The sequence below is a fragment of the Triticum dicoccoides genome, chromosome 5B (assembly GCF_002162155.2).
Source record: "Triticum dicoccoides isolate Atlit2015 ecotype Zavitan chromosome 5B, WEW_v2.0, whole genome shotgun sequence".
Classification (NCBI taxonomy): domain Eukaryota; kingdom Viridiplantae; phylum Streptophyta; class Magnoliopsida; order Poales; family Poaceae; genus Triticum; species Triticum dicoccoides.
The window spans coordinates 183,460,982-183,473,425 of NC_041389.1; the positions used below are offsets into that span (position 1 = coordinate 183,460,982).

The following is a 12,444-nucleotide window of genomic DNA, read 5'->3' on the forward strand; positions in this document are numbered from 1 at the left end:
AGAGGTCCAGTACAGTATGGTGATACGTCTCCAACGTATCTATAATTTTTGATTGCTCCATGCTACTTTATCTACTGTTTTAGGCAATATTGGGCTTTATTATCCACTTTTATATTATTTTTGGGACTAACCTATTAACCGGCGGCCCAGCCCAGATTTGTTGTTTTATGCCTATTTCAGTGTTTCGAGGAAAAGGAATATCAGACGGAGTCAAAACGGAACGAAATCAACTGGAGAAGTTAATTTTGGAAGGAAACCAACCAGATGGGCTTGGAGTGCACGTCAGGGGATCCCCGGGCTGCCCACGAGGGTGGGGGGCGCGCCCCTCCCCCCTAGGCGCGCCCCCTACCTCGTGAGCCCCCTGGAGGTCCACCGACATACCCCTTTCACCCATATATACCTACGTACCCTAAAACTTCCAGAACAGAAGATAGATCAGGAGTTCCGCCGCCGCAAGCCTCCGTAGCCACCAAAAACCAATCGGGACCCTGTTCCGGCACCCTGCCGGAGGGGGATCCCATCACCGGAGGCCATCTTCATCATCCCGGCGCTATCCATGACAAGGAGGGAGTAGTTCACCCTCGGGGCTGAGGGTATGTACCAGTAGCTATGTGTTTGATCTCTCTCTCTCGTGTTCTCTCTCGTGTTCTATGGCACGATCTTGATGTATCCCGAGCTTTGCTATTGTAGTGGGATCTTATGATGTTTCTCCCCCTCTACTCTCTTGTGATGAATTGAGTTTCCCCTTTGAAGTTATCTTATCGGATTGAGTCTTTTATGAACACTTGATGTATGTCTTGCGTGGGATAACCATGGTGACAATGGGTTATTCTACTGATCCACTTGATGTATGTCTTGGTGATCAACTTGCGGGTTTCGTGACAATTGGGAACCTATGCATAGGGGTTGGCACACGTTCTTGACTCTCCGGTAGTAGCTTTGGGGCACTCTTTGAAGTACTTTTATGTTGGTTGGATGAATCTGAGATTGTGTGATGCATATCGTATAATCATGCCCACGGATACTTGAGGTGACAATGGAGCATCTAGGTGACATTAGGGTTTTGGTTGATTTGTATCTTAAGGTGTTATTCTAGTACGAACTCTTTTATAGATCGATCCAAAAGAATAGCTTTGTGGTGGTTTCGTACCCGACCATAATCTCTATGTTTGTTCTCCGCTATTAGTGGCTTCAGAGTGACTCTTTGTTGCATGTTGAGGGCTTGTCATATGTTCTATCTATGTTATTATTGTTGAGAGAACTTACACTAGTGAAAGTATGAACCCTAGGCCTTGTTTCCTATCATTGCAATACCATTTACGCTCACTTTTACCACTTGTTACCTTGCTGTTTTTATATTTTCAGATTACAAAAACCTATATCTACTATCTATTTTGCACTTGTATCACCATCTCTTCGCCGAACTAGTGCACCTATACAATTTACCATTGTATCGGGTGTGTTGGGGACACAAGAGACTTTTTGTTATTTGGTTGCAGGGTTTTTTGAGAGAGACCATCTTCATCCTACGCCTCCTACGGATTGATAAACCTTAGGTCATCCACTTGAGGGAAATTTGCTACTGTCCTACAAACCTGTGCACTTGCAGGCCCAACAATGTCTACAAGAAGAAGGTTGTGTAGTAGACCTCAAGCTCTTTTCTGGCGCCGTTGCCGGGGAGGCTAGGTAAGTGAAGGTATATCTTTAGATCTTGCAATTGAATCTTTTTGTTTCTTGTTTTAGCACTAGTTTAGTTTCTAAAAGAAATTTACAAAAAAAATGGAGTTGGGTTTGTCTCATACGCTTCACCTTTTTAATATCTTTCGTGAGTATGATGGAAAAAAATTGTGCTCAAGTGCTAGAAGAAGAAATCTATAGAATGTTTTTATTTGATGAGCATGATTGCAATGTTGTTAGTGTGAATTCCTTGAATATCCATGATGCTAATGATATGCAAAGCCACAAGCTTGGGGAAGCTATGTTTGATGGAGATGATATTTATTGTCCCGCAAGCTTTGATGAGCAAATTTACTATGATGAAAGCATGCCTCCTATCTATGATGATTATTGTGATGATACGTATGCTATAAAGAAGAAGTTTGCTTATGTGGAAAGTAGTAAATTTTCTATGCTTGTAGATCATGAAAAGAATTCTTTAGGTGCTGGTTATATTGTTGAATTCATTCATGATGCTACTGAAAATTATTATGAGGGAGGAACATATGCTTGTAGGAATTGCAATAATGTCAAGTTTCCTCCCTATGTGCTTAAATTTTTGAAACTATGCTTGTGTTACCTTCCTATGCTAGTTGATTATTGTTACCATAAGTTGTTTGCTCATAAAATCCCTATGCATAGGAAGTGGGTTAGACTTAAATGTGCTAGTCATATGCTTCATGATGCTCCGTTATGTTTCAATTCTTATCTTTTATGTGAGCATCATTGTCATCATCATGCCTAGCTAAAAAGCATTAAAGAAAAGCGCTTGTTGGGAGACAACCCAATATTTATCCTTACTGTTTTTGTGTGTCCACATGATTATGCTACTGTAGTAATCATGTTTTATAGCTTTTGTTTCAATAAAGTGCCAAGTAGAACCTTTGGGAAGACTTGGGTAAAGTTTATGTGATCTTGCTGTGAAAAACAGGAACTTTAGCGCTCACGAGAATAGCTGCCAGTTTTTACTGGAGAGTGATTTTAGGTTGATTCTTTTTGCAGATGATTAATAGACAAATTTCTCATGTCCAGCGATTTATTTAATAATTGTTGGGGTTCTAGAAGTATATGTTTTATACAGATTACTACAGACTTTTCTGTTTTTGACAGATTCTGTTTTCTATGTGTTGTTTGCTTATTTTGATGAATCTATGAGTAGTATCAGAGGGTATGAACCATAGGTAAGTTGGAGTACAGTAGATATTACACCAATATTAATTTAGAATGAGTTCATTACAGTACCTAAGTGGTGGTTTCATTTTCTTATACTAACGGAGCTTACGAGTTTTGTTTTGAGTTTTGTGTGGTTGAAGTTTTCAAGTTTTGGGTAAAGATTCGATGGACTATGGAATAAGGAGTGGAAAGAGTCTAAGCTCGGGGATGCCCAAGGCACCCCAAGGTAATATTCAAGGACAACCAAGCAACTAAGCTTGGGGATGCCCCGGAAGGCATCCCCTTTTTCGTCTTCGTTCATCGGTAACTTTACTTGGAGCTATATTTTTATTCGCCACATGATATGTGTTTTGCTTGGAGCGTCAATTTCTTTTATTATTTTTTGCTTGCTGTTAGTTAGAATTGTGTTTTGCCTCTTTAGTTTCAATAAAAAAGTCAAGGATAGCCTTTGCCATGCTTATTTTGCTAGTTTGCATGTTGCTGTTTGAAAACAGAAAGTTTACCGCTGTTGCAAAAATTCTCAAGAAAAGTCAGAGCATGGTATAACGTTGAATCCTTTTGCATATTGAGCTTAAATTTATTAAAGTGGGAATTTTAGTTCATAATTTTTGGAGTTAGGGAAGTATTGATACTCTTGCATTCTTTACAGACTGTACTGTTCTGGCAGATTGCTGTTATGGTTGCATTGTTTGCTTATGTTTGCTTGTTTAATGATTCTATTTGAGGATAGGAGTATTAAATATACAGAGACATTTAGTATGCAATGTTGAATAATAATTTTAGTGATTTGCTACAGTATAATATGATAAGGTTTTGCATTGGTTTATACTAACCTATCTCACCAGTTCTTGTTGAGTTTGTTGTGAATGAAGCTTTTGATAAAAAGAGAAACCATGATATGAGAGGAATTAAGGAGACACAAAAGTTCAAGCTTGGGGATTCCCAAGGCACCCCAAGATAATATTTCAAGAAGTCTCAAGCATCTAAGCTTGGGATGCCCCGGTAGGCATCCCACCTTTCTTCTTCAACAACTATCGGTTAGTATCGGTTGAGCCTAAGTTTTTGCTTCTTCACATGAGTTGTGCTATCCTTGCAATGTAGTTTTCTTTAGCTTTGCTTGATGTTTGAATAAGTATCAAGATCTGAAATTCTTTAATGAGAGAGAGCCTTACACAAATTGGAATTTTCTAGAATACTCTATGTGCTTCACTTATATCTTTTGAGCTTGATAGTTTTTTTGCTCATAGTACTTCACTTATATCTTTTAGAGCACAGCGGTGGATTTGTTTTAAATAAACTATTGATCTCTCATGCTTCACTTAGATTATTTTGAGAGTCGTTAATAGCATGGTAATTTGCTTAATGTTAATATACTTAGTGTTCAAGATATGTGAAACTTTCTTTTGAGTGAATTGAATACTAAGATAAATTTAATGCTTAATAATTGTTTTGAGATATGGAGGTAATAATATCAAAGTCGTGCTAGTTGAGTAGTTATGAATTCGAGAAATACTTGTGTTGAAGTTTGCAAGTCCCGTAGCATGCACGTATGGGTAAAGTTGTGTAACAAATTTGAAGCATGAAGTGTACCTGGCTTGTGCATCCTTATGAGTGGCGGTCGGGGACGAGCGATGGTCTTTTCCTACCAATCTATCCCCCTAGGAGCATTGTGCGTAGTACTTGATTTTTGATGGCTTCTAAATTTTTGCAATAAGTATATGAGTTCTTTTGACTAATGTTGAGTCCATGGATTATACGCACTTTTACCTTTCCACATTTGCTAGCCTCTTCGGTACCGTGCATTGCCCTTTCTCACATTGAGAGTTGGTGCAAACTTCGCCGGTGCATCCAAACCCCGTGATATGATACGCTCTTTCACACATAAACCTCCTTATATCTTCCTCAAAACAGCCACCATACCTACCTATTATGGCATTTCCATAGCCATTCCGAGATATATTGCCATGCAACTTTCCACCGTTCCATTCATCATGACATATTTTACTTTTGTCATATTGCCATTGCATGATCTTGTAGTTGACATCGTATTTGTGGCAAAGCCACCATGCGTTATTTTTCATACATGTCACTCTTGATTCATTGCACCATCCCGGTACACCGCTGGAGGCATTCATATAGAGTCATATCTTGTTCTAGTTTCGAGTTGTAATATCAAGTTGTTGTAATAAAAGTGTGATGATCATCATTATTAGAGCATTGCCCCAGTGAGGAAAGGATGATGGAGACAATGATTCCCCCACAAGTCGGGATGAGACTTCGGACTTTACAAAAAAAGAGAGGCCAAAGAAGCCCAAATAAAATAAAATAAAGAGGCCAAAGAAGCCCACCAAAAAAAGAGAGAAAATAAAAGAAAATAAAAAAATGAGAGAAAAATATAGAAGGGGCAATGTTACTATCCTTTTACCACACTTGTGCTTCAAAGTAGCACCTTGTTCTTCATGTAGTGAGTCTCATATATTGTGCTTCAAAGTAGCACCATGTTTTTCATATAGTGAGTCTCATATATTGTCTCGTTCATACTAGTGGGAATTTTTCATTATAGAACTTGGCTTGTATATTCCTACGATGGGCTTCCTCAAATGCCCTAGGTCTTCATGAGCAAGCAAGTTGGATGCACACGCACTAGTTTTCTTTTGTTGAGCATTCATAGCTCTAGTGCATCCGTTGCATGGCAATCCCTACTCCTCATGTTGACATCAATTGATGGGCATCTCCATAGCCCGTTGATTAGCCTCGTCAATGTGAGACTTTCTCCTTTTTGTCTTCTCCACACAATCCCCATCATCATATTCTATTCCACCCATAGTGCTATATCCATGGCTCACGCTCATGTATTGCATGAAGGTTGAAAAAGTTTGAGATTATTTAAGTATGAAACAATTGCTTGGCTTGTCATCGGGGGTATAGAAGTTGGGAACATCTTTGTGTGACGAAAATGAAGCATAGCCTAACTATATGATTTTGTAGGGATGAACTTTCTTTGGCCATGTTATTTTGAGAAGACATGATTGCTTTGATTAGTATGCTTGAAGTATTATTATTTTTGTGTCAATATGAACTTTTGTCTTGAATCTTTCGGATCTGAATATTCATATCACAATTAAGGAGATTTATATTGAAATTATGCCAAAGTATCACTCCGCATCAAAAATTCTTTTTTATCATTTACCTACTCGAGGACGAGCAGGAATTAAGCTTGGGGATGCTTGATACGTCTCCAACGTATCTATAATTTTTGATTGCTCCATGCTACTTTATCTACTGTTTTAGGCAATATTGGGCTTTATTATCCACTTTTATATTATTTTTGGGACTAACCTATTAACCGGAGACCCAGCCCAGATTTGCTATTTTATGCCTATTTCAGTGTTTCGAGGAAAAGGAATATCAAACGGAGTCAAAACGGAACGAAATAAACTGGAGAAGTTAATTTTGGAAGGAAACCAACCAGATGGGCTTGGAGTGCACGTCAGGGGATCCCCGGGCTGCCCACGAGGGTGGGGGCGCACCCCTCCCCCTGGGGCGCCCCCTACCTCGTCAGCCCCCTGGAGGTCCACCGACGTACCCCTTTCACCCATATATACCTACGTACCCTAAAACTTCCAGAACAGAAGATAGATCGGGAGTTCCGCCGCCGCGAGCCTCTGTAGCCACCAAAAACCAATCAGGACCCTGTTCCGGCACCCTGCCGGAGGGGGATCCCATCACCGGAGGCCATCTTCATCATCCCGGCGCTATCCATGACGAGGAGGGAGTAGTTCACCCTCGGGGCTGAGGGTATGTACCAGTAGCTATGTGTTTGATCTCTCTCTCTCGTGTTCTCTCTCGTGTTCTATGGCACGATCTTGATGTATCCCGAGCTTTGCTATTGTAGTTGGATCTTATGATGTTTCTCCCCCTCTACTCTCTTGTGATGAATTGAGTTTCCCCTTTGAAGTTATCTTATCGGATTGAGTCTTTTATGAACACTTGATGTATGTCTTGCGTGGGATAATCATGGTGACAATGGGTTATTCTATTGATCCACTTGATGTATGTTTTGGTGATCAACTTGCGGTTTCGTGACAATTGGGAACCTATGCATAGGGGTTGGCACACATTCTTGATTCTCCGGTAGTAGCTTTGGGGCACTCTTTGAAGTACTTTTATGTTGGTTGGATGAATCTGAGATTGTGTGATGCATATCGTATAATCATGCCCACGGATACTTGAGGTGACAATGGAGTATCTAGGTGACATTAGGGTTTTGGTTGATTTGTATCTTAAGGTGTTATTCTAGTACGAACTCTTTTATAGATCGATCCGAAAGAATAGCTTTGTGGTGGTTTCATACCCGACCATAATCTCTACGTTTGTTCTCTGCTATTAGTGGCTTTGGAGTGACTCTTTGTTGCATGCTGAGGGCTTGTCATATGTTCTATCTATGTTATTATTGTTGAGAGAACTTACAGTAGTGAAAGTATGAACCCTAGGCCTTGTTTCCTATCATTGCAATACCGTTTACACTCACTTTTACCACTTGTTACCTTGCTGTTTTTATATTTTCAGATTACAAAAACCTATATCTACTATCTATTTTGCACTTGTATCACCACCTGTTCGCCGAACTAGTGCACCTATACAATTTACCATTGTATCGGGTGTGTTGGGGACACAAGAGACTTTTTGTTATTTGGTTGCAGGGTTGTTTGAGAGAGACCATCTTCATCCTACGCCTCCTACGGATTGATAAACCTTAGGTCATCCACTTGAGGGAAATTTGCTACTGTCCTACAAACCTGTGCACTTGCAGGCCCAACAACGTCTACAAGAAGAAGGTTGTGTAGTAGACATCATATGGCTGGATGTACCCTATTTGTCCAAATCTTTAGGTTTGTCCTGATACTCGGGTAAGACATTATGAATCTTGCGTTGTTGGAGATGTGCGCTACAACACCCTTGCACGAGACGAAGGCAGAAAGACACAAAACAGTGCCATCATGAGCACGGATACGTATGACAAAGAGACAACTGAAATGTATGCTAACATAACAGACATGTTCAGTTGCAGTGTATCTCCAGTTTTGAGGATCATCGGTGTGTGGTTCTGTTTTGCTGTCGTTGGTATAACCTGTTTTCCAAGATCGCAAAACCCAGAGCTGATGATTATTTCAAATCCATCAATGTCCAGGCGGTGTACAAGACCAACGAGCCTTTTATTTTGGCAAATCAAGCAACATAGATATTTTTCTTGGAGGACACATTTGCACGTAGCGATGACTGGAGAGTATTGCAAAGGTTTGAGCAGAGGAATTCGTTTAATGAAGTTGCACAACAAGATGATGCTTACACTGCTCCTGATGTACAAGATAACACAGGTGTTCCTAATATCTTTGAGAACCATCATGTCAATGACGCCGGCGAAAAGATTGCATGTCGTGTTGTGGACATACAAGAGTTGATCAAGAAGAAGCCAACGTTCGAGGACGTTGAGGACGAAGAAGAAGATGACACTGTGGGGAATTACGATTCAGACTGATACACATGGCGAAGATGTTGACATTGCTGCTGCAGATGATGATTACATTGCTTTTGTCGTATTTGCCTGTCAGAAGACGTTTTTTTATCTACTATGTGAAATTGTGTTTGCTATGACAACTGAAACCTGATGAACATGTTGTTTAGTATTTTGCTGTGGGAACATCACTTGTTATGTATACTGATTTGTGTTTGGTGATTGTATGACGACTAAAACATGATGACATTGTTGTTTAGTTGTACTCAAATTTGGGTATGAAACTTGAATTTGATGATATAGTTTGATGTTGGACTGCAATTTGCTCGACATCTTCGAACAAGAACAAAGCTGACTCGTCAGGGCCTCTGCTATTTATTTATTTATGAGCAAAAGGGGATACCCCCTAATTTCCGTTAATAGAAATCATTAGATGTTCACAACACTACGCCCAGCCTGCTACACAGGTTTCATTCATTACTAGTTTCAGCAAAGTGCTCACGTCATAGCCACTGAATACATCACGAGTGCTACATATACTACAAATAAAGAGACAATCATCCTACAGAGCACATCGATTTTGCCCATTATCTTCACAAGCTCTTTCATCTTCTCATTGCTGTCAAGGCCATTCAGCAGTTGTTGCTTGGCCATGATCAGAGGAACTGCATCTTTAACCTTCTGCTCTGCATCTTCCTCTTCTGCTGTTCCTTCAATTACTTGTCCAACACCCCAGCCTGCTGGTATTGGGATTCCTCGGCTAACCATATAATCAGTGTAGTTGCATTCCCCCACATGAGCAACTTCCCAGAAATACAAATCACACGAATCTTCCCTTTTCTGCACGAATCAAATTGGAAGATCATCAACCAAACTATTAAAAAATCAGCAACTGAAAGCAGCAGAACAACACTTAAACATATTATTACCCCATGATTCGGGCATTTGTAGAAGACTCGACCAGGGTTGAGGATTGTGGTTGAGACACGACGGATGACTCTGTGTGATTTGCAGCAATGGCGCCACACGAACGGCAGCGGGTTGCGATGAGTAATCGGCTGCGGTGCGCGTGCCGGCGGGGGTGTGATGAGACCCACAGGCGATGGTACGGGTGGCGACTTGGTGCATATCTGGTTGTTGCCTGCTAAAGAGCAGGTGGACGAGTAGCCAGCGGACATGGTTGCTGTGACCAGAGCTTCTGATGCTAGGCAGAGTAAGTAGAGAAGAGGAGAAGCGAACGTTGGATATGTCAGTTTTATTACTTGCAGAGTAGCATAGCACCATATATAGTCATAGTCTAGGTTTGGATTTGAACCAGCTACAGGAGCACGTCTCTCTTTTTTTTAAAACTCGGCAACGTCTCTTTACTGGTATACTAGCTTGTTCTGTACGCCTTCCCAAGTCTTTGATTTTCTTTCCCTTTTTTGCGAGGAAGGAAGGAGGACAAAATTGAGAGTTCCTGGGACTCGAACCCAAGACCTCTCGGTTGAAAACCAAGGGTGCTAGTCACTTATGTGGCGAACGTTCCCTGGGAGGAGGACCGCAGACGAACGCATTTTCCTCGTAGTTTTAGTTGCGACACAAGATCGAACGGTCACAGTTTCGGGAATGTTATCAGGCCAACGAGCCCAGTTTTTCTTTTCTTCCTATATATAAAAAAGTATGCTACTTGGTGTCGGCTTAGTCAACAAACGATTCTGCCAACCTTGACAGTTGGATTAACATTCAACGTCTGTCGTGTTTCTTCAGTCTCTTCTTCCTCGAGCCGCCAAAGCCAAACCAGCGCCGGCGGGACAGCCTGCTCCCGCCTCCCACGGCTGGTTGTGCTGCTGCGCACGCATCATGGCCACATCGCACCCTAAAACTCTGTGCATCTTCCCCGGCTCCTGTTCGTTCCCGTCCGAGGCCTCACCATCATCCTCCGCCTTGGTTCGCTCACCGCTGCGCAGCCCTTCGGTGTTGTCAACATGGTCAACAACCGAGAGGAATAAGGAGATGACTGTACATGGTGAGGATGACAGTAGGGACCCAGCAGCGCGCGCAGTAATTTTGTTTTTTCGGGACGGAGAAGGGTATCAACTGGGTTGTGCGGGACCCGTGGCCCGTCTAGCCCATGCTTTTATTTCATATGTTTAGCACGTGACCAGCCCAGTTTGTTTTCTCCTTTCTGAAAATGGCTAGCCAGCTATTTTGTTTTTTGCAGAATAACCAACGTAGGCCTACTTGCTTTTCTACGCCCTGCTGGGCCGGAAATCTTTCAAGACGAGTAGGATGCATTTTGCCCAGAAAATGGGCTATAAGTAATAAGAAATGGGCTATAATTCTCGACTATTAAAGGAGGATATGCGGTTGTCGTGATGGTTCAACCACACCTCTCGACCCCGCAGACAATCCCGCTCACATCATTTCTCCCGTACCCACATGTCCATGTTCGGTTTCCCCCGTCCGAGAAGGTGCCTCTCCCCACGATCCCATCGGAAGCCCACGCACGCACATACTCTTGCACCCTCGTGCCTCTTCCTAGGATGCACCCCCCCAATCTCCCCACCCCTCCCATTCTCCTTTCCATGTGGTCGCAGCTGGTCTCCTCTACCACTCCCATTTTGCACCCCATGCCGCCGGAACGACCACCACCTCAGGGCACTGTCGCTTCTCAGCTTCTCCCCTGGTGGCAACGCAACAACTGTTCCGCGGGCTGTTGCGGCACCGGCGGCTTATGCTGGTTCTGGGTACGGGCGTCGCCGCCTTCGCCTATGTTCCACCAACGACTATCTGGTGCGCCGGCGTTGTCCCCTCTGGGTGTGCCGATCTGAACGAAAGGCAACACGTCGGGGAAGCGGCGGCTTTCACTTCCGCCGACAAAACCTTATCGGTTGAGGGGCGACGGCTCAACAACGGCACGATCTATTTCGACCAGGCAGTAGGATGATGAAATCCCTTGCACTCATGCTTCTAAGATTGATTTGGTTTACTTTCACGCGTGTTTCTGTTTTGCAGGAGAGGATGAGACAAAAGGCAGCTGGAGTTAGTGCGCATGTCCTGGGAACATCAGGATCCACCTCCCATTTGAGATGGCGCTCTAGATAGGCATCCTATATATGTCACATCTCGGCAGTCAAGGATCACTGAGATGGACATTGTGAGGAATCCTCGAGGGCACTAGCAAAACAAGGAAACACTAATATCAAATTTGATAATCAGAGGATTAGCTAGATATCAAGATGGAAATAGAACAAAGGAACCGATGCACTACTATCTCTGTCTTGAGGTAACACTGGCTGTTAATTATTTACGAGAAGTTTAGTTTTTTCTCTCCTCTCAGGATATGTAGTTTCACTTTTCCTCTTTCATGGATGATCACCTCATTTATTTTCACAGACGGAATGATGGAGCTATTGCTCTGACTTGGAGGTAAATTAAGTTAGGCCATGTCCAACGTGGGTGTCAGCTTTAGCTTCCAGGTCGACGACGCTTATTTTTCTTTTCTCGGTGCCTAACTAGTCGTGTATTGTCATGGGATGGTTGGCGCGGATATGGCCATAGTTGTAGTTTGTTGATTACGGATTTGATCACTTCGAGTTCTTTTTCTTTTTCCTTACATAGGGATGGCTTTGGTCTTATATGACTTTGCTATTCGCCAACGTGTTTTTGTGTGTGTGCGTTTGTGTTGGTTGTGTGCATCTTAGTTATGTAGAGGCCGGGTGTATGCGTATTGTGTTTGTATCATCTTGATGTTTTATTTTTAGTCAATAAATCCTCCCTTTGTCGGAATTAGTCGTCAGGTGTGAGCTATATTCTACGGTGAGGGATGATTTTTTTTCATCGCACAAGTACCTCCAAAGTTGGACTCCTAGACCTGCAAGCGCATGCAACCTGGTGTCGCTGACGCAGCTGCACCCTCTTGTGGGCGTCGACATCCGCTTCGGCCCCTCCGGCTGCGGTGAGTTCCTTACTTTGCTCCTCCATGTTCGAGATAAGTTCCTTACTTTACTCCACTGTATTTCTTCGTCTCGTCTAATTATTATAAGAAGGCAAGGGAC

General features: G+C 42.4%; 1 long non-coding RNA gene across 4 annotated transcripts in view; it reads left to right on the forward strand.

Moving 5' to 3' along the window:
- Positions 1 to 10,810: 10,810 nt before the first annotated feature.
- LOC119308020 overlaps positions 10,811 to 12,444 on the forward strand; it is a 4,540-nt gene continuing 2,906 nt past the window's right edge. The window contains exons 1-2 of one of the 4 annotated variants that reach the window (XR_005149727.1): positions 10,813 to 11,672; positions 11,783 to 12,344. This is a non-coding gene — a long non-coding RNA (uncharacterized LOC119308020). Of the gene's footprint in view, positions 12,345 to 12,444 lie in introns of all 4 variants that reach the window. The other 3 variants (XR_005149728.1, XR_005149729.1, XR_005149726.1) reach the window with 3 other exon arrangements.